Source organism: Acinonyx jubatus, chromosome B1, assembly GCF_027475565.1.
Source record: "Acinonyx jubatus isolate Ajub_Pintada_27869175 chromosome B1, VMU_Ajub_asm_v1.0, whole genome shotgun sequence".
In the NCBI taxonomy this organism is placed as follows: domain Eukaryota; kingdom Metazoa; phylum Chordata; class Mammalia; order Carnivora; family Felidae; genus Acinonyx; species Acinonyx jubatus.
In genome coordinates, this window is record NC_069382.1 from 36,842,092 (window position 1) to 36,863,665 (window position 21,574).

The 21,574-nt window shown below is 38.0% G+C and overlaps 1 long non-coding RNA gene across 1 annotated transcript; it reads right to left on the minus strand.

Moving 5' to 3' along the window:
* Nucleotides 1–3,956: 3,956 nt before the first annotated feature.
* Nucleotides 3,957–19,460, minus strand: LOC106971856 (uncharacterized). Its single transcript, XR_001429755.3, has 3 exons — nucleotides 18,799–19,460; nucleotides 7,048–7,253; nucleotides 3,957–6,428 (listed from the first exon to the last, which is right to left on the minus strand). It is a non-coding gene; the product is annotated as an uncharacterized LOC106971856 (long non-coding RNA).
* Between the last annotated feature and the right edge of the window lie 2,114 nt (nucleotides 19,461–21,574).

A 21,574-nucleotide genomic window follows, 5' to 3' on the forward strand; every position in this document is an offset into this window, starting at 1 on the left:
TGGTTTACCCTCACAAACTCACTGTGAGAAGACAAGTTCATATCCCTCAAATGTGCAGACTCTTAACTGAACAGAGCTCAGTTCCAATGGAGTATGTGTGCCCCGCCTCAGATGTTCATATGATGGTCTGAGTATAGACGGTGAGTCCTTGAGGCTTGGGTGTCTGCCCTGGAAAGCAAACTGGACAGAGATGACACCATCTGACCTCAAACACAAGAGGACAATGTGTTAATGATACATGGAATAGGAATCAAGTCAGAGGGTAGCAGATGGAATGGAATGGCCAGAAGGAAACACTCTGTCTTGCCAACATTTTTCTACCTCTAGGCAGTCATCTTCAAAGCTACTTCATATCAAGGTTACAGTGATAGGAGGCAGATACTGCCTTACCTCTTTATGCTGTGTATAATCATACCTTATATTAATAGAATATTATCAGCCCAGGTGTCAGGATCTGTGATTCACAAGAGAACAAATCAGTGGCACATGTTGGGTAGTTAACTTCCCAATAGTACAAATCCCAGAGCTGGGAACAAGTTCCTGCTCTGAGTGTAGGCAGAACAATTTTACTAAACTTTTTCAAAGAGGCCTGCCTTGAGTCATGAAAAAAACAACTGTATATTCTCCAAGCCAGGAAATAAAGCCTGGGGATTGATCAGGGAGTGATTTAATGGTTCCCTCTACTTTGGGTTAGATAGAGCATTGATAAAAATGGATCAATAGTAGCACAGAGGATATTATAGGGATGAGAAGGAAGGAAAGCACTCCTTAGCAACTCTTAGTTAAGTCTGCTAGTTTTAAAACTCCTCCATTGACCACTTTTGTGCCAGATCAGTGCATTTAGAAAGCTGTCTAGTCATGTTGGGAATGGTGTTTCAATTCATTCATTTAACAGATATTGAGCCCTAATTCAATAGTGTTTGGTCATGACAGGCCTCTAGGATCACATGGGGGAGTGCCTAAACTACAATGGGGATGGTGTGTAGAGATCTTTCCTCAAGGGAAAGATTTCTGAGATAATGATATTCACAAGGCAGTAATTAAAAACAAAACAAAACAGGGGTGCTTGGGTGGCTCAGTCGATTGGGTGTCCGAATTTGACTCGGGTCATGATCTCACAGTTTGTGAGTTGGAGCCCCACATCGGGCTCTGTGCAATGGCTCTGTGCTGATGTTTAGATGAATGAAATAAACATTTTAATTTCTAAACTGATCTCAGTATCATTTTTTAATATTTTTGATGTTTAGTTTTTTTTAATTTTTAAATTTTTTAATGTTTATTTAGTTTTGAGAGAGAAATAAAGACAGAGCATGAGCAGGGAAGGGGCAGAGAGAAAGAGGGAGACAGAATCTGAAGCAGGCTCCAGGCTCTGAGCTGTCAGCACAGAACCAGACGCAGGGCTCAAACTCGTGAACTGTGAGATCATGACCAGAGCTGAAGTTGGACTGACGCTTAACCAACTGAGCCACCCAGGGGCTCCAATGTTTATTTATTTTTGAGAGAGAGAGAGAGAGAGCATGAGCAGGGGAGAGGCAGAGACAGCGGGAGATGTAGAATCTGAAGCAGGCTCCAGGCTCCTAGCTGTCAGCAAAGAGCCCAATGTGGGACTAGAACCCATAAACTGAGATCATGACTTGAGTCAAAGTCGGTCTCTTAACCAACTGAGCCACCCAGGCACCCCTCAGTATCATTTTTTAATGTTTTATTTAGTTTAATTTGGGCTCTATGTTTCTATTTTTGTTCTTTCTTATTAGACTTATTGGTCATGAATTTTTGTGTTTTTTTAAGCAAGGTGGGTTTTTTTTTGTTTTTTTGTTTTGTTTTGTTTTGTTTAATGTTAGAGAGAGCATGAGTGGGGAAGAGGCAGAGGAAGAGAGAGAGAATTTTAGGCAGGCTCCACACCCAGCATGGAGCCCAATGCCGGGCTCAATCCCATGTCCCTGGGATCATGACCCGAGCTGAAATCAAGTCAGATTCTCAATCAACTGAACCACCCAGGAGCCCTTAAGCAAGTTTCTTTTAAGTAGTTTTAAATCTATAGAAAATTTGCTAGAGAAGTATAAAGAATTCTAGCTTTTCCACTTAAAATTTCTATTTACTACATTATCTCCACCTTCATCCTTCTCTCCCTTCTCTATCTATATGTATATATGTATACACTCACACACATACACAGAAATGATGCCCCATCACCCCTAAATACTAGAGGGTGTAACTTCTAAAAACAAGAACACTCTCTTACATCACCATCTATAAGCCTTCCAATTAGAAAATCAATAATGTAACAACATAAGCATCCAATCTATAGACTCCATTCAAATTTTCCTAGCTGTTTCAATAGTTTTTTGTTTTTGTTTTTTTTCCCTTTCTGGCTTAGGATACTATGCAGAAACTACTACCTTATCTGGTTGTCATGTGTCTTAGTCCATCTGGGCTGCCATAACAAAACACCATAGACTGGATAGCTTATAAACAAACAGACATTTATTTCTCAGAGTTCTGGATACTGGAAGTCTAAGATCAGGATGCCTGCATGGTTGGGTGAGAGCCTTCCTCTGATGACAGTTTTCTTGTTATATGTTAAGGTAGGAGAGAAAAATATTTTTTCTCTTTCTGAGTTCATGGCTGAGACCTCCCTATAATAAAAGACAGAGGAATAAAATCAATTTTAATTACATATGTACATTTGTACACAAAAACATGAGACTCAAAAGGCAGGGAAAGGGGTAGGAAAGGAATAGGGGAAGGCAATTCATGGGAAGGTGAGAGGACAAAATGTTCCACAAACAAATATTGTCCTGCCCTGTAGATAAGTCTCTCAGATGAAAAAGTTTTCTCTGGTAATAGTTCTCTACCTGGTATAGGCCCACTTTGTGATCTAAATTTCCTTTATAAATGAAGATTTTCATTTCTTCTTTCTTCTTTTGTGTCTTCAGTTGCTCAAAATAATAAACTCAAGATAATTCTTATGCCAAAAAAAGCCTATGTTGGAGTAGCATATTCTGCTACCCTTCATCCAATGTTGGAGTAGCATATTTTGCTACCCTTCATCCACATGGTGGAAAGGCAAAGGAACTTTCTCTGGCCTTTTTTATAAGAACATTAATCTCATGACCTAGTGATTTTCTGAAGACCCCACTTCCTAGTAACATCATACTGGGGGCTAAAGTTTCAACATATAAATTTGAGGGGGGGGGGGCACAAACATTCAGAGCATAGTGTCACATTGCATCAATTTCCTTCAGTCTGAAACTGTTCCTCAGTCCTGCTGTCTTGATCCTTCTCAGGCATTTGCTTCTGTGATATGTCCCTTAATCTGGGTCCATTCAACATTATCCCTAGCCAGACAGAGACTATGCATGCTTGCTAGGGGATCCCACAAAATTTCTGCTGCTCCTTTCTTAGCTCATTAATCATGAAGGACAAAATGTTGGTCCAGACCATTGCTGGTTATGTTACCCTTGATTATCTGGTCAAGCTGGTGTCTTCCAGATTTCTTTACAGTAAAAACCACTATTTTTTTAGTGTTTGATTAGCATTTTGTAAGGAGATGTCCAATATTATACCAATATCCTATTTCTCACCAAACTTTCTCCTTTTATGAGGAACAGAATGTGATACCCCAAAATATTCTCTTTGGCATAAAGATTATCTTGAGGTGGTTAATTTTAAGAAACAGCAGGCATAGGCAGAGCTCTGAAAACTGAGTGGAAGTTACCCTTTTGTAAGGAACATTTACATTTGTAAAGGAAACCTCTGTCTTTTTTTAAGTTTTTTTGTTGTTTATTTTAAGACAGAGAAAGAGAGAAGGGCAGAGAGAGGGAGACAGACAATACTAAGCAGGCTCGGGAGCATGGAGCCAAACACAGGCTTCGAATTCACAAACTGCAAGATCATGACTTGAGTGTAAATCAAGAGTCAGATGCTTAACTGTCTGAGCCACCCAGATGCTCCTTAAAGTTTTTATTTAAAATCCACTTAGTTAATATACAGTATAATATTAGTTTCAGGTGTACAATTTAGTGATTCAACACTTTCATACAACACCTGGTACTCATCACAAGTTCCCTCCTTAATACCAATCACCCATTTAACCCATCCCACCTCCCAGCCCCTACCACCCTTGTGGTTTGCCTCTCTTCTTGGTTTGCCTCTCCCCCTTCACCCATGATCAAAATCTCCATTTGTAAGGGTGTATCCCTCTTTGTACCAGGAAGAGAAAGAAGGCTCTAAATCACAAGATAATCTTATTAATGAAGAAGGCACTTACTTAAATCTATATAACAGCTTTACCCCTGTTTACTTTCCTTGATAACCTCCCATAATGGCATTCCTCCCTCCTATCCCCACCATCTTTTCATCTTTAGCTGAAGATGGTATTTAAGGTATTGTCTTGGGCCATTTGCAGGTGTTACTCAGTTTTCTTCATATCTTCCATTTGCACAGGAGTTTACATATTATTAAACATGTTTGTTTTTCTATTGTTAATCTGTCTCTTATTGTAGAGGAGTCTCAGCTAAAAACCTAAAAAGGTAGAGAGGAAATTAATTTTCCTCCTCTGCACATCAACTTCAGCATCCATAGATTACTCCTGCCTATATCAACTACCACTATGAAGGTTGACAAAAAAATATTCTCTATTTCCATTGATGAGATTCAGAGCAGGCCACCCAAAATATGCTACTTGGCATATTGATCATTTTGAATCAAACTCACTTAAGAAGGAACTGGTACAATGAATGACACTTTGATCCTCCCCTGTCCCCTTAAAAGCAAGAGGTAAATCTCCTATATGAAAAGTACTCTCCCTATACCAGAAGATACAGATACATTTATCACAAGAGATAGAGAATTTAGGGCTGAAAAGCTATATAAACTAACCTTGTTATTTCTTCACCAATTTACTACACAAGCCCAAATTTCTTTGTCTTGTCAATTCCTTGTGAATTTATTCTTCTTTTGTCTAAAAGCTGCCTGTTTGGTCACCTCTTTGAGTCTCATATTTCTATAAGCTTCTAGATTTGTGACATTAAAGTTTGTTTTTCTCCTCTTAACCTGTCTTGCATCAATTAAGTTATTAGACTAGTCAAAGAACCTAGAAGGAAACAAAGGAAACATCTTCCTTCTCTACAGTTTTGGTGCCCAATATGCGGTCCTCCACTGGCTGGATGCTGCCCATCTCAGGGCTGCTGCAGCTGAGAATTTAGGGCCTCTGACAAGAGGTGGCATAAGGTAAAAATTCTTACCACAAAAGCCTCTTGGATCTCTGCCTGCAAAGTCTGGTGGAAGCAAGAATGATGAAAGTCCTTTTCTTTTTCTAAATTTAGATTAGCAGGAGAAAATACTCATGTGAATTAGTTCCTTACATATAGTGACTGTGATAAAGATTTGTTTTAAATATGTTTGATTGTTATTGATCTCATGCCACCCAGAGACGGTCATTGTTTTCTTTTGCCTCTGTCTTCTATATGGTTTTTCATAAAGAGGAAGCTGTAGAGTTAGAGGGAAAAACAACAACAACAACAACAAACCTCTCTAAAGGCCTGATATATAAGAGAAGCCATTTTAGATTTCTTTCTAAGTCAGTATGACTGTGCATAAACTTTGTTTAAACCAAAAGCCTGATTTATGGCCCACCAAATATATATTGTACATCAGTTTTGTAAATAAGTAGCCTAAAGGAAAACCATTCTGTCCTAAAATTATCAGTCAATGCTTCTACCCCCTGCATTCCTCAATGTTAAAACTCGTGATTCCTGCCTATATGCTAATCTATAGTCCTTTAAGCTTTTACAAGATGTGAAAAAAAAAAAAAAAGGGTATAGCCCTGTAAAAACTATTCATTCTCTGGAGTACTTTTTTCCCCATGAAGAGTATGTTTTCTGGGCAGTTTACCTAACTTGGGCTTGAATAAAACTTTTTTTATTTTTAGAGATTCTAAAAGGTTTATTCATTTTGTGTCAACAGAGTAGAACCCAAGCTTACTTCTTATCTGCCTGCTGGTGAGCCAGCCTCACACCTTGGTGAGTTCACCATTCTCACCAGACCAGTGTCTTTTTAGTCAAGTTTTGCTGTGGGTCCCCTATGTAAAAAACCAGGAATGGTTTTCTTTCACCTTATTCTGTGTCTTGAGTGCTTAGCTTTGCGACCAGGGAGAATATTCTCTCTGGTCACTGTCATCCAGAAGGTGCACATACTGATGTGGATCTGGTGGCCATTTGAAGAGACTGAGGTTCTGAGATACAAATCACAAACAGAATTCTCTTTGTCCAGCTATGCTAATTCTCAAAGGAGTTTGTCATAAGGGGTCCCCGTCCTTAGGGGTCTTTGTCATCTCAACCGTTGTTATCTTGCTACTGCTGGAAAAGTCCCAGTCCAGTAGCACACCATCCCCCCCGCCAATGTCAGACAGGAGGAGCCTCATGTTACTGTGAAAGACCAGAGACACTGTTTTAGTATATTATACTTCTGCCTATGACAATAAAGGTCTTTGTTTTCTTAGGATAAATCTGGTAGTAAATTTCTGGGTCATAGATGTTTCACTCCACCCACTTTAGGAATGCCTCTCACATTGTGGTAAAGATTTATTCTAACCCTTAGAAGACATGTCCAACTCTTCCCATAAAAAAGATACAAAGGAATATAATGGCTAGCCTTAGGGACTCCTTTAATAAGATGAAAAAAAAAAGAAATTGAACTTAGAAAAAAAATTAAAATCCACATCCAATGTAAATTCCCCCTTTCACCCTCTCATACAACTCTTTATTCCCATCTCCCTGTCTCTGACCCTCCAGAAGATTTTTTGAATCTCTGGGCCCCTGGTCTGAATCCCACTTCTCAAAACCCAGCCCCATCTTCTCCTCAACAAATTTCCTTAGCTCCCCAAATTTCTCCAACTTCCCCAGAAAATCCCTTACACACCTACTTGTTTTATCATCTCTTTCCCTATGAGATTTACAGAAAACACTATGGCCTGACTTCCAGGTCTAGGGTATACAGACTTTTTATATAAATGCTATATGTCAGGAAAGAATGTAGCAGAAATACCTGGGACAGGTGGTGATGAGGTTTTACTGTGCCTTGCAGCTCCTCCTCCTTTCCACATCTCTGTAATCAGGTTCTGCCTTCCTATGGGCCTTCCTATGCAATGTCCATTGTGAGTGTATCCTGGATCCCCACAGCAAAGAATTCATGTCCCTTGTACAACAACAGATCTTTTAAATTATAAAGCCTGCTTCTACTTGCAGAAGATCCTACCAAATTTGGAGAGAAATTAGAAAGATTAGTGGTCATTCACAACACCATTCAGAGAGACTGTTAAGGAGTGTTTTTCCCTCCCATCATTGTACTGTAGTTAAACAAGCCAGATGGCCCCCTGGAAACTACCCCCATGCCCCCCCCATCCCCACCCAGGGAAACAGATGGTCAGAAAGTCTCCAGGTCATCCTAAAACTGACCAGGAAATAGCTCAGCTGGAGGATGATATTGAAAGATTGATAGGAGAAATGTTAGAGGCTTTCCACCCTAAAATGAATTGGTCTAAGGTTGAATTGTGAACTCAGAAAGGAGAGCATCTGAAGGTCTTTGTTGAATGCTTTATGCATAATTTTCAAAGGCATAGTACACTAAACCCAGAAGTTCCAGAGCACAGGAATTGTTGTTGTTGTTGTTGTTGTTTTGGGAAAGTAATCTTTTAATTTCCACCTCAGTAGGAGGTTTTCTCCCTGATATAATGAGGAAAATACAAAATAATGTAGTTGACTGGGCCAGCAAGCTAGCCTATGAGATAGAAACAACTACTCAATTATTTGAGAATAGCTTGCAGGAATACAGGGGGGAAAGAGTAAAAAGCAACAATTGTTGTTCTGAAACTTAAATCTTTAGATAGATAAAAGTATAACTCTAAAAGCTACTCAAAAATAAAATAAAAGCAACTAAAAGTCCACTCAGAGCCCTTCCTATTTTCCTCTAGACAATTGCAGACATTATGAAAGAAAAAAAAGGGGGGAGGGAAGGGCATTGGAAGAATAATTGTTCTGCAATTAAGAGAAAGGAACATTTAAAAACTAATCCACCTACGCCCCAACACCCCCCAGAGGGTCAGTTTTTCCCCCCTCCTCTGAGGCAATTCACCATTGACTGATTGAGGTCAGCTGATCCTCAGTCACATCTCAGAGTTCACCATTAAATTTTTTTCAAAGGATAAAAAACTGGATTTTAAAATTAACATTGGTGGGACTTTACCACATGTTGAGAGGATTTATCTCTGTCACCTCTGATTTTATTGAGGCTGTCAGAGTATCAGGGCAACCTATTTCACAACACCATGCCTTTCTAGTTTTCAACTCCTCACTAGCAAAACTTTTTGGTAAAGACTTGTTTGTTTCTTTATTTTTTTATTTAAAATTTTTTTAACATTTATTCAGGTTTGAGAGACAGTGCAAGTGGCGGAAAAGCAGAGAGAGAGGCAGACAGAGAATCCAAAGCAAACCCCAGGCTCTGAGCTGTCAGCACAGAGCCCATCATGGGGCTCGAACTCATGAACCATGAGATCATGACCTGAGCGGAAGACAGACCTTAACCGATTGAACCACCCAGGCGCCCCTGGTAGAGATTTTTTATGCAAATTAAATGCCACTATAAAATGTAATGCAAAATGCATTTTTATTTCTCCACCTTCAGATAAACCCCCAAATTTCCTACTTTCCTTAATAGCTAGCCCTCTTGATCAACTATAGACCCCAACAGTTAAAACCAGAAATAGGTAAGATCTCTTACTTGACTCATGTTCTAACTGAACACTATTGTGTTTATTTCTTATAACACTTTTTTGAAGCATCGATGAAGGTCATTTGCAATGACTGGGACATCCCACCTGCCAGACAAGAAAATCCCTGATAGCAGTGGAATGCTTAGAAGACCACACCCCACACATCCCCTTCCCTGCCCTTGATCAGAGAGCAGGCAGAGGGTGCGTGATCATGGATGGGGGTTGGTATGATCTCTGCCTGCTCTCTTGTATATACTCCCTTAACCTCTCCTCATAAAACTCCATGTGTTCATCATGTGGGCTGAGAGGTGGGTTGTTAAGGTTGAGCCTGCCACCTCCCCTGGCTGCCAGCACCCAAAATAAATTTCTCCCTTACTCTTTCTGAATGCTCATTCTTGAGTAATTGGCTTCTTTTACAATGAGTTTATCCAAGTTTGTTTGGTAACAGTGTTGTGAACACAGCCAGGGGCTATACTCTCAATTTGTCCAGCCCATTTGGGATTCTCAGGGAAAGAGCAGTTGGCCTCAGCAGTGCACCAGGGCTTACCTGTCCATTTCCTGGGTTAGCAGTTGTGATAAATTTGTCAGTGATATCCTTACTAGAAATTCATCTTGATGGAGGGAGGCAGGTGGGGGATAGGGAAGATGGGTGATCATAACAAGGAGGGCGCTTGTTATGATGAGCACTGGGTGCTATATATAAGTGATTAATCACTGAATTCTATGCCTGAAACCAATATGGCACTGTATGTTAACTAACTAGAATTTAAATAAAAATTTGAAAAGAAAAAAATTTTTAAATATGTTATTAAAAAAAGAAAAAATTGTCTTGATTTAAAATCCTCTGAAAAGAATAGTCTTTAAAAGACGCCCCAGTTAGGGGCACCTGGGTGGCTCAGTAGGTTGAGTGTCCAACTTCAGCTCAAGTCATAATCTCCTGGTTTGTGAGTTCAAGCCCCACATCAGGTTTACTGCTGTCAGTGCAGAGCCTACTTCAGATTCTCTGTCCCTTTCTGTCTGCCTCACCCACTTATGCTCTCTCAAAATGAAATAAAACATTAAAAAGAAAAAAAGAAAGAAACCTTCAGGCTAATAAATAAATAAATAAATAAAATGATGTCCCAGTTAGACTTTAACACTCCACTTACATCAATGGATAGGTCATTCAAACAGGAGATCAATAAGGAAACAGTGGCTTTTAATGACATACTGGACCAGGTGGATGTAACATATATTCAGAACATTCCATCCTAAAATAGTGAAATAAGCATTTTTTCCAAGAGTACATGGGACATTCTCCAGAACATAGAACATATTAAGCCACAAAACAAGTCTCAACAAATTCAAAAAATTGAAGTTATGCCTTACATCTTTTCCAATCACAACACTATGAAACTAAAAACTGACCACAAGAAAAAATTTGGAAAGACCACAAATACATGGAGGATAAATAACATGCTACTAAACAATAAATGGGTCGACCAGGAAATCAAACAGGAAATTAAAAAAACAATGCATGGAGACAAAACACAACAGTCCAAATTTGGGGATGCAGCAAAAGCTGTTCTAAGAGGGAAGTTTATAGAAATTCAGACATACTTCAAGATGCAAAAAATATCTCAAAATCTCAAATAAACAACTTGACCTTACACCTAAAAGAGCTAAAAAAGGAGAAGAAGAAAAACCAAAACCCAAAACTAGTAGAAGGAAGAAAATAATAAAGATTAGAGCAGATAAACAAACTAGAAACTAAAAAAAAAAAGAAGAAAAAAAAGAACAGATCAATGAAACCAAAAGCTAGTTCTCTCACAAGGTCAACAAATTGATAAACTGTTAGTAAGACTCATAAAAAAGAGAGAGAGAGAGAGAGAGCAACAACTCAAACAAAATCAGAACTGAAAGAGGAAAAATACAACCAATTCCACAGAAATACAAAGGATCATGTGAGAATATTATGAAAAACTATATACCAACAAGTTGGACAACCCACAAGAAATGGACAAATTCCAAGAAACATATAACCTACCAAAAGTGAAGCAGAAAGGAATAGAAAATTTGCACAGACTGATTACCAGCAAAGAAAGTAAATCCATAATTACAAAGAAAAAAATCCTAACAAAAGTCTTGGACCAGATGGCTTCACAGACAAATTCTACCAAACATTTAAAAAAGAGTTAATAACTATTCTTCTCAAACTACTCCAAAAAAAAAAAAAGAAAAACAGAAGAGGAAGAAAAGCTTTCAAATTCATTCTATGAGGCAAGCATTACCATGATATCAAAACCAGATAAACTCACTACAAAAAAAAAGCTACAGGCCAATATCTCTAAAGGACATAGACACGAAAATCCTCAACAAAATATTGGCAAACTGAATCCAACAATACATGGAAAAAATCATTCACCACAATCAAGTGGATTTATTCCTGGAAGATGCAAGGGTTTTTCAATATTCAAAAATCAATCAATGTGATGCATCACATCAATAAAATAAAGGATAAAGATCATATGATCATTTCAATGGATGCAGAAAAACAATTTAACAAAGTATAACATCTATTCATTATAAAACATCAGGTTTAGCAACATTTTTCTAGATGTGTCTCCTGAGGTAAGAGAAGCAAAAGCAAAAATAAACTGTTATGATTGTATCAAAATAAAAAGCTTCTGCACACCAAGTGGAACAATCAACAAAACTAAAAGCAACCTCTGGAATAGGAGAAGATATTTGTAAATGATATATCTGATAAGGGGTTAGTATCAAAAGTATATAGAGAACATATGTAACTCAACAGCAAAAAACTCAAATAATCCAATTAAAAAATGGATAGAAGACATGAACAGACATTTCTCCAAAGAAGATATCCAGATGGCCAATACACATGAAAATACGCCCAACATCACTAATCCTAAGAGAAATGCAAATCAAAACCACAATGAAATATCACCTCACACATGTCAGAAAGGCTAAAGTAAAAAACACAAGATACAACAAGTATTATCAAGGATGTGGAGAAAAAGGAACAACATGCACTGTTGCTAGGAATGCAAAGTGGCACAGCCCTTTGGAAGACAGTATAGAGGTTCCTTAAAAAGTTAAAAATAAAGTTACCACATAATCCAGAAATTTCACTACTGGGTATTTACCCAAAGAGCACAAAAACACTAATTCAAAAAGATATACATACCCCTATATTTATGATGACAGGATTTACAATAGTCAGCTTATGGATTTAACACAAATATCCATTAATAGATGAATGGATAAAGAAGATGTGTTTTATACACACACACACACACACACACACACATATATACACACACATACACACACACACACACATATACACAATGGAATATTATTCAGCCATAAAAAAGAATGAAATCTTGCCATTGGCCACAACATGGATGGATTTGGAGGGTATAATGCCAAGTGAAAGAGTCAGAGAAAGACAAATACCATAGGATTTCACTCCTATGTGGAATTTAAGAAACAAATAGAAGAAATAAACAAGAGACAAAAAAAAAAAAAACTCCACAAAAACCCAAACTCTTAAAAATAGAAAACAAACTGATGGTTATCAGAGGGAAGGTGGCTAGGGAGATTGATGAAATAAGTGAAAGGGATTAAGAGCTCACTTATCATAATGAGCACTGAGTAATAAATAATTATTTAACATTGTACACCTGAAAATAATATAACACTATGTTAACTATACTGCAATTAAAATTTGTAGAAACAATTTTTCCAAAAAAAATTTTAAATGACCCAATTAGTCTTTGGGCCACACATACAAGTGAAGTTGGATTGTTACTGAGTGCAGAGCCTGCATTCATTACTTGGGAAAAAAATATATAAACATTTCCATCAAGTAACCCAATAACCTCTCTTGAGAGATGCATAGTGAGGAACTGAATGTATAATAAACTTTCTTTTGCCCCAGGGTGTTCTTGGCTTTACTTCCTCACCCTCTAGTACTCCTCCAATCTGACAAGTAAAGAATGAAGACAAATTTGACTCAGAAACCAAATCTATTGGTTTGTGCAAGACCTAAGAGCCATAAACTCTTTTGTAATTGCTCACCTCCCAATACTCCCTAATCCAGCTGCTATTCTTACTTCAGTTTTTGCTTATGTAGCCTGATTTACAGTAATTTACCTCGGCTCAGCTTTCTTTTGAATCCTATTGCATCCTGACTTACAATTTTTCTTTGCATTTACATTTAGAGTGAGACAGTTAACATGGACTTTCATATCTCAGGCATATTTTGAGTTCTTTAATAGCTTCTCAGGCTCCTAAAGCTCACTTGGATTCTGCAGCCTTTACCAATGGCTCTACTCTTGTTTGTTATGTTGATAACCTTTCACCCTGTAACCAAACTAAGCAGGGCACTCTTACAGACTCCCTTATTCTCCTAAAGGTACTAGCTGAAGGAAACCATAAAGCCTCCTACCTTAAACTTCAATGGGTACAAACAACTGTTACCTACTTAGAACATAAAATATCTCAGGGCATTCAAAAGTTCACCCCAAAATGTCTTGAGTCACCTTTGTCAATCCCTCTCCTCAAAATGAGTAAAAATTACATACAGTTCTAGGGGTAGCTAGCTACTGCTGCCTATGGATTCCTATTTTTGCTATTCCTGCTAAACCTCTATGTCCTCCTTCCAGATATCCCAGAGCCCATTTCCTGGCCTTCAGAGGCATTAACCCTCTTTGAAGCCTTACAATTAACATCACATACACCTTAGCTCTCAGTTTATCCAATTCAGCACCTTTTAACATAATTCCAAGAAAATAATGGGATTGTTGAAGTATTCTAGGACTGAATTTTGACACTCAGATAAGTCCTATGGCATATATCTCATGTCATTAGACTCTGTGGGTATGCCCCCATGCCTTGCATGTGGTAGCCAGAGCTGTCACCTTGAATGACAAAGCCAGTACTCTCACATCAGTCTACCACATTCACCTGTGTGTTCCTCATGCTTTGTCTGCTCTCTTACAGGTTCATAAGACACAGCACCTCTCTATATGGTAACAGACAACCTATAAACAGGTCCTTTTGATTAACCATTCCAGCATCTTGCATTGCGGTAACACTTTAAACCCAGCCACTTTACTACCCCTCCTTGATGATGAAGAGCCCCATCCCATTCCACATTATTGCCTTGCAACTACAGTAATGGTTTCACACACAAGAGGACTTCTTAGACATCCTTCTAAATAATCCAGACTTAATACTATTTTGTGATGGCTCCTGTAAATGAAGTTTCTGGGAAAACATAATACCAGTTATGCTATACTTTCACCACACAAAACACAAGACATACTCTTTGCCCACTGTAAAATCAGCCCAAGCTGCTGAACACATTGCCCTTACCAGAGATCGTACGCTAACAAAATGGAAAACCGCCAGTGACTCCAGATATGGTATTGGAGTCTGCCATGCTGTTGGCACAATTTGGAAATTCCATGAATTCTTAACCTCTGTGGTGCTCCTCTTGCTAATGGGTCTATAATTGCTGCTCTGTTACAAGCTATTCATCTCCCTTCTAAAGTTGCCATTGTTCATTGTTCAGTCCATATTAAGGAGGCTGATATTCTGTCTTTAGGAAACAATAGCTGCTAAATATGTAGCTCCAAATGGACCTCCTCTCCCCCACCCTTTTTCCACCCAATTTTTAAGCCTGCTTTTATCCTTGGCTGATAGTCTTAACTACCAGGCAAATGCCCCACGGCCTAAAAAAGATAAATGAATACTACTGGTGCAAAATAATAATCAGATGGATTATACTTTGGGCCAAATAGACTTCCTGTAGCCCCCTCTCTTTTGACTTTTTTGCTTGTACTTATCTCTCATTAAATGGGACATACATGTACATGAAGATAGCTAAGGAACTAAAAGACAATTGGTTCTACCCTGACATCCACACAATTTCTGAACAAATTTTTCCCAGTACACCAATTGTAAATACACCAAGTTTCTGAAAGAAATCAGTATACCCCAGCAAGTCTGTCTAGGCCCATACTGCCCTTTGCTGTACTTCAAATGGATTGTATTAATTTGTCTCCAGCTTTTTGCTATTCTCACTGTTTGGTTATTGTCTTCATGTTTAGTGGATGGACTGAATGTAGTTTCATTTACATTTAGAGATAGACAGTTAACATGGACTCACATATCGCAGGAATATTATAAGTCTCTGATGCTGTAATTGTAGTAAAGAAATTAATACCATGACAGTTGCAAATAAATTAATAACAGATTATTTAGGTTTTGTCATTCCTTCATGGATTAAGTCAGGCCATGGAACTCGTTTTATAGTAGAGACAAACCATTTGCTTGCAAAGACCTTGGAGTACTCCTTAAAATTTCATATCCTATATAATTCTCTATCATCAGGGCAAGTGAAACATAAAAATTTAGGAATAAAAAGGACTTTGGTAAAGATCTGTCAAGAAATTGGGGTTAATTGGCCAGAAGCATTGCTCTTGGCCCTTATAAAGATCCAGAATATTTCAAATAGGAGCCATTAATTGACCACTTTTGAAATAGTGTTTGGACATTCAATGCCTCATGGCATCTCTAAATTTTTCATTCCTGGATTAAGTGAACTTTGTGGGAACTTAAGTAACCAACTTGAGGCTATGACTAGCTACATATAAAAAGTAACTGGTATACTAGGCATATCACCAACAAGTGAAAAAGCCATGGCCTCCACTGACTGACAAGCCTTGCCATCCCTTTGAACCAGGAGACCAGGTGCACATCAAGGCCTTTAGAACAAAACATACTCTGTCACCTCTCTGGGAAAAACTTTATGAGGTATGATAACCACATACGATGCCACTGAAGTTAAAAAAAATCCTCCTGAATTCATGCAAGCCATGACAAAATAGATCGAGGTTATCACTCCCATAATAACTGGAAGATAATCCCTAAGAGGGATTTCCAGAGTCAACTCCCAGGTTTATGAAACAGAAAGCATCACAAAGTGGACAACTTTTCCCAAGATCTTGGATCAAGAAACTTTGCTTTTATCTGTTTCCCTTCCTTTGTAAGACATTCTACCACACACACATACACACATACACATACAGAGAGAGCTTATTAATAGATATGGATACTTTTTTCCTTATTAATTATTTGTTAGAAGACTGACTGGAGATTAATTGTTTCAATTTATCCTACTCCCCTTCTGAGTTTACATAGTAACTCTTTCAATCTGTGTCTTGCTCTTATTAAGCCTTACTTTAACAAGTCAGGTACAGATGAAACACACCCTTATGCCATTTTACCAAATCCTGGCCATTTCAATCAATCCAACTATTGGTTATGTCAACATCTAGATAGTGCAAAAAACCTGAACAAAAATTTCCTGCCAACGTGAATACCTGGTGGACTATGTATAGAAGATGGATGAATGATAGGGTAAGGTATCCACAACTAGAAAAACATCACTCTGTTTCTTCTTCTGGTAACTTATTTGGGCTCAGAAAACCTTTATAGAAGTTCAAGGACTTCCTTTTGCCCAGAGAAAGGCAATAAGTGGAATTATTTCCCTTTGTATTGAAAACACACATGACACTGGACCTTTCCTGGGTAACATGCTAGGACAATATTGCAATCAAAGCCTGTGGTTTGATTTCATAGATATCTCCAAACCTGTCATGGAGATTAGAATTGACTGTAGCACTACCTTCTATAGCACAGATGTTTGCCAAATGACAAAATGTTTTGGATGGTTCACAGACTACCTTTGTATGACTTGGGTATCTCAGCTGCTCCTCTGATTAGATTGCCATACCCCAAACTATATATGGGTGAAGCAAAAATCTGGACTAACTTGACCAGGTGACAAAACCAAGTATTATAGTTGCCAAAAATAGACTGCAGGTCTCTCATATCAGACATTTTGCAATGTGTTCTACAAACTGATAGAAGTACATGTAAAGTGGAGATGTATTAATGCTAACATTACTTATTGCAAAGGTCTTGGAATGTCTCAGATCTGGAAGATTACTGATTCCACTCTGACCTTACCTTTGAATCACACTGTTGTTTTTTTTTTTTTTATGTTAAATGGCAATAGGGTATATAAAGTGTTCAATATAAATGGCCAGAATGATGTGGACTCAGATACCTGGCTCCTTCTGTCACCAGATCTTCCACCTTAAGTGCCAGTCAAATTATAAATTTGGGCTCCTTTGTTCATAAAGTCATGCCATATAATCATATGGGATGAGAAACTGTAGAAAATCTGCCACTCCAAATTCTTTTCAATGTTGAGGACCTTATTTCCAAGCCTTGGGGCTTATTAATTCCCAAGAATTAAGACACAGGAAAAGGCAATCTTAAATATTTTTATGGTACTAGAAAAAGAGTTCAACACCCCTATGCAAATTTTTGAGCTACTCCAGCCACAAGGTAACAACTAAGCCTCTGTTGTCCTCTAAAATCATGCTCTAGATACACTCACTACCCAGCAAGGGATAGTAAAAAAATACTGCTTTTATGTAAATAAAACACAACACACAACACGTAGTGTCTAACTTACATCTATTAAAAAAGATTAACACTTTCCATTAGATAAATGAATCACAGCCATTTTATTGAGGGTGACCTATTCCCAACACTGGGATCTGGTTTAATGGGTTGTGGGGAAATGTGCTTCATTTTTTTTTCCTGTTTGCTAATTCTTCTTCCAATCTATGTTCTTTTCTCCCTTTGCAGATTTTTTACCTGCTGTAAACTGATTCTGCTCTCCATAGCCATCAGCTCAACTGTTGATATGTGAAGCATCCAGAGAAGTTTTAGAGAAGGGAACTGATGGGGTTTAGTGAAGTCCACTCTAAAATATGCCACTTTGGCATTTTGGTCATTTTGAACTAAAGTTACTTAAGAAGAAGCTAGTGCAAGAAGGACACTCTGACCCTATGTTGTCCCCCTGAAAGCTGGTGTCTTCCCTGTACCAGAAAGTAGAGAGACATCTTTATCACCAGAGATAGAGAATTTAGGACCAAAACAAACCTTGTTATGTCTTCACCAATTACTCCAGACTCAAACCTCTTTGTTTTATCAACTCCCTACAAATGTATTGTTTCTTTGCCTAAAAGATATAAAAGCTGTTGACTGGTCACTTCTTTGAGTCTTATATTTTTATGAGATCCTGTACATAGGAAATGACTATTTGTTTTTTTTTTCTTTTCTTAATTGGCCTTTTGTCAATTTAATTATTAGACTAGCCAAAGAACCTAGAAGGAAAGAAAGGAAATGTTTTCCTCCCTTATACCATAATCACTTCTATGTTTATTAAATGACAGTCTAATGTAAGAAATAGACCTTACTTCTCCATTTAATTAGTTAGTTAGTTAGAGTTAGTTTATTAGTTATTACAGACTCATGATTTTTTCGTTTTATTCATTGGTTAATAATATGATATTCAGCATTTATCTTGATACTCAAATTGTCATTTTAGCTAGTAAGAGTTCTGTATCCATTGTCTTTTTGGCATGTCCCCATCATTCATTGAGCACTTACTAGCTTTTTGATATAGTAAGATGGTTCAGCCTCATCTTGGAATTTTCTTACTACAGTGTTAGAATCAGCCATATTTCTAGGGAGTCCTGGTTCCCCTTAGTGGAGGATGGTGTTTAGAAACCAAGATCTGGAATCTTACTCTTCCCATCATTTTGTGTGCCTCTTTCACCCCCACCTCACTGTCCTGCTTCTTCAGACACCAGACAATCCCTTCATGCTACACCTCCTTCCACTCACCATAACATTTCCTAGGACACCAACATTCCATTCCAGGAAGGAAAAGGAAGAAAAGAAAGATGGGAATAGTGGGAAGACAGGAAGGGGAGAAAGAGCTGATCTTTATTGTTGTTTTATTTTCTTCTCTGCTTCTGTTTAAAAGATATAAGAGAACACTTTGGCTCCAAGTTTCCACAAAAAGTATAAAGTAGATGATAATCTCAAGACCCCATTTTTGTGAGAAGCTGATCTGTCTAAACAAGGATGCTCACCCAGCAGCAGCTCTGGGCCTCCCATCGATGCTGGTGGCAGCAAACTCCCTCCGTTCCAAATCTCTCACTTGCCTGAAGTTCTCTAAGTTCCAACAGTTGGAAGGATAAGTAATGCCACTAATTGAAATTCTTTCCATTTCACTGGGAAACAAGTAGAATGATCTCTGTATGCATGGGAAGGAACAGAACCAAAAATATCACAGGCTTGTGCAGAGCTGTTGCTCAGTGGCATTCAGGATAGAAAGGATGAAAGAAGGCCTCAGGAGACTGATTGTGGCTGGCAGAAGCTCTGCTGGAGACCCACTCACAACTATTTTCTATTTGGCCACCCAGGACACTCTTGTTCTTAAAAACTGGCTTCAGGAAAGCTTTCCACTATAGCCAGTCAGTAGACAAAGAGCCAAAATCTATTGGTTCAGTTATAAGATATTGAGTTTGGGGCCATTCCCAGTTAGTCTCTGGTCATGTGTTCAATTTCTACACCCTTATGGACTGGCATGATGAGGCTGCTGGGTTCCCTGTTTGGTCTCATAATGGTTAAACCCCAAGCCAGTTGAGGTTCTAGAAATCCTCCCACATACTCCAGGGAAATGAATCCAGGGGCAGGGTTTCAGCAAATGTAGAGGGCATCCTAGTTCTAGCAAGAACTAATTATGAAACTTTGCAAAGCACTTTCTGTTTTCAGTTTCTTCATTTGAAAAACAGATAAAAACACTCAAGAATTTTGTGACTCTCACAAGACATATTAGATATGAATATATTTTCAACAATTATGAGGTACTATTATTAAGGATCTAGTTAATTTAAACCTAATTGAAATGGATTTACATAGTGCTTTCCAAACAAGAGTGAACTTTCAACCTATTACTAAATTTATCCTAGTCGAGAACTGCCTGGTGCTTCAGAGAGTGGTCTGAGAATTAAGGGAAATTAGAATCCTACTTTGGCTAGAAATAGCCAATGCTCTTGGTTTGTTTTATTAGCCTTGGCTGTTACTATCCCACTACCATGAGTGGTTTTCCAGCATATATCCTTTCTCCCTTTCTCCATTCAACTCTCTGCTCTATGTTACATTATTACAGTGGCCTTCCTTGATCATCCTGTATAAAATGCCTCCACCCTGACTCAGTATTTTTCTTCTACCACCCCTGCTTAAATTTCCTTTTATACTATGCCTTACCACCTGACAAACAATATGCCTATTTGTTTATTTGATTATCATGTGTTTCCCCCAACTAAAATGTGAGCTCCCTACAAGTTAGGACACTTTCCAGTTTTATTCACCATTGCCTCCCTAGCACTCAGAACAGGTCTGGCACATGATAGATACTTAATAAATACCTCCTTAATAATTATTTGAGTTCTAATTTTTATAACAGGGCTTTAGTTTTCAAAGAACTTTCATACATGTTAATAATAACACCATGGGATAGGTATGGTAGCTATTTATATCCTCATTTTAAAGATCAAGACACAGAGAAGGTCAGTCACTGGCCCAATATCACACAGCTACTTAATAAGAAGATACAGATCTCCAAATCTCTTTTACATGACATAATTTACTAGGTTATATATGAAAATTTCCAGAAGAATTATTTACATATTAAAATACCCAAATCTCAGAATCATTTGGTGAATAAAATAGACAGGGCTTCTGTCCTCAGAGAAGTTGTAGCCTAGATTGTTGAATACTAGTGAATAGACTTTACAGTTAAAAAAGAAATCTACTAGCAAAATAAGTTTTATATTCTTAAATGTTCTTGATAATAGAGACCACAATAGAAAGTAAAGGACCACCATAAGAGATACTAAAAAAATAAAGAAAAAACTATCTGTAAAAGAATCAGTATATAATAAATCATCTTAAGAATATGGGCCCCAGGACGCCTGGGTGGTTCAGTTAGTTAAGTGTTTAACTCTTGATCTCTGTTCAGGTTATGATCCCATGGTTTGTGAAATCGAGTCCCATGTTGAGCTCGTGCTGACATCTCAGAACCTGCTTAGGATCCTCTCTCTCCCTCTGTCTCTGCCCCTCCCTCACACACACTCTCTCTAAAAATAAATAAATAACCTAAAAAAAAAAAGAATATAGGCCCCAAATACTCACATGAGCTTGGAGGAGGACCCCCAGGTCTCAAACACCTTAGATGCAGCCTTGTGGGACACTGAGCAGAAGATTCATTTCCATCATGCTGAGACAGCTGACACATGGAAACTATGGAAAAATAAATATATGTTTTAAGCTCGAAAAAAAAAAAAGAAAAGAAAGGAAGGAAATAAGGAAGAGAAAAGAGAAAAGAAAAGAAAAAAAGAAAAAAAACAAAAAAGAATATAGACCCCAAAATGGAAGACGAAGGAAGAGTCATTATTTTCAGGCTCCAGAATGGCTTGGTGGCTCCTGTGAATTCCTAAATCAATGGAATAGTACCTGCAATGAGTTTTTACTAAACACTTTCAAATTCCAGCCAAGATTCAGTTGAGCCAGGTCTGGAAAAGAGATCCACATGATTAAGTTTAATGTAAAATATAGTACTGCCACTCTGCGCATTCCCTTGCCCAATGATTGTGAAGGTCATAATGTGAAACACAAGCCTTCTCCAAGCTGACCTTTCCCTCCTAAAGCATTGAAGGGAAGCTGAATTGGAATGAGAGTTTTTGAAATGACTTGAACTACTGTATTTTATGCTGGATTTGTTCTCCTTACAAATATTAACTGTTGTTGATTCTTGATTTAAAATGGCATCTGGCTAGCCATCCCTCCAACTTCTCTGCTTTA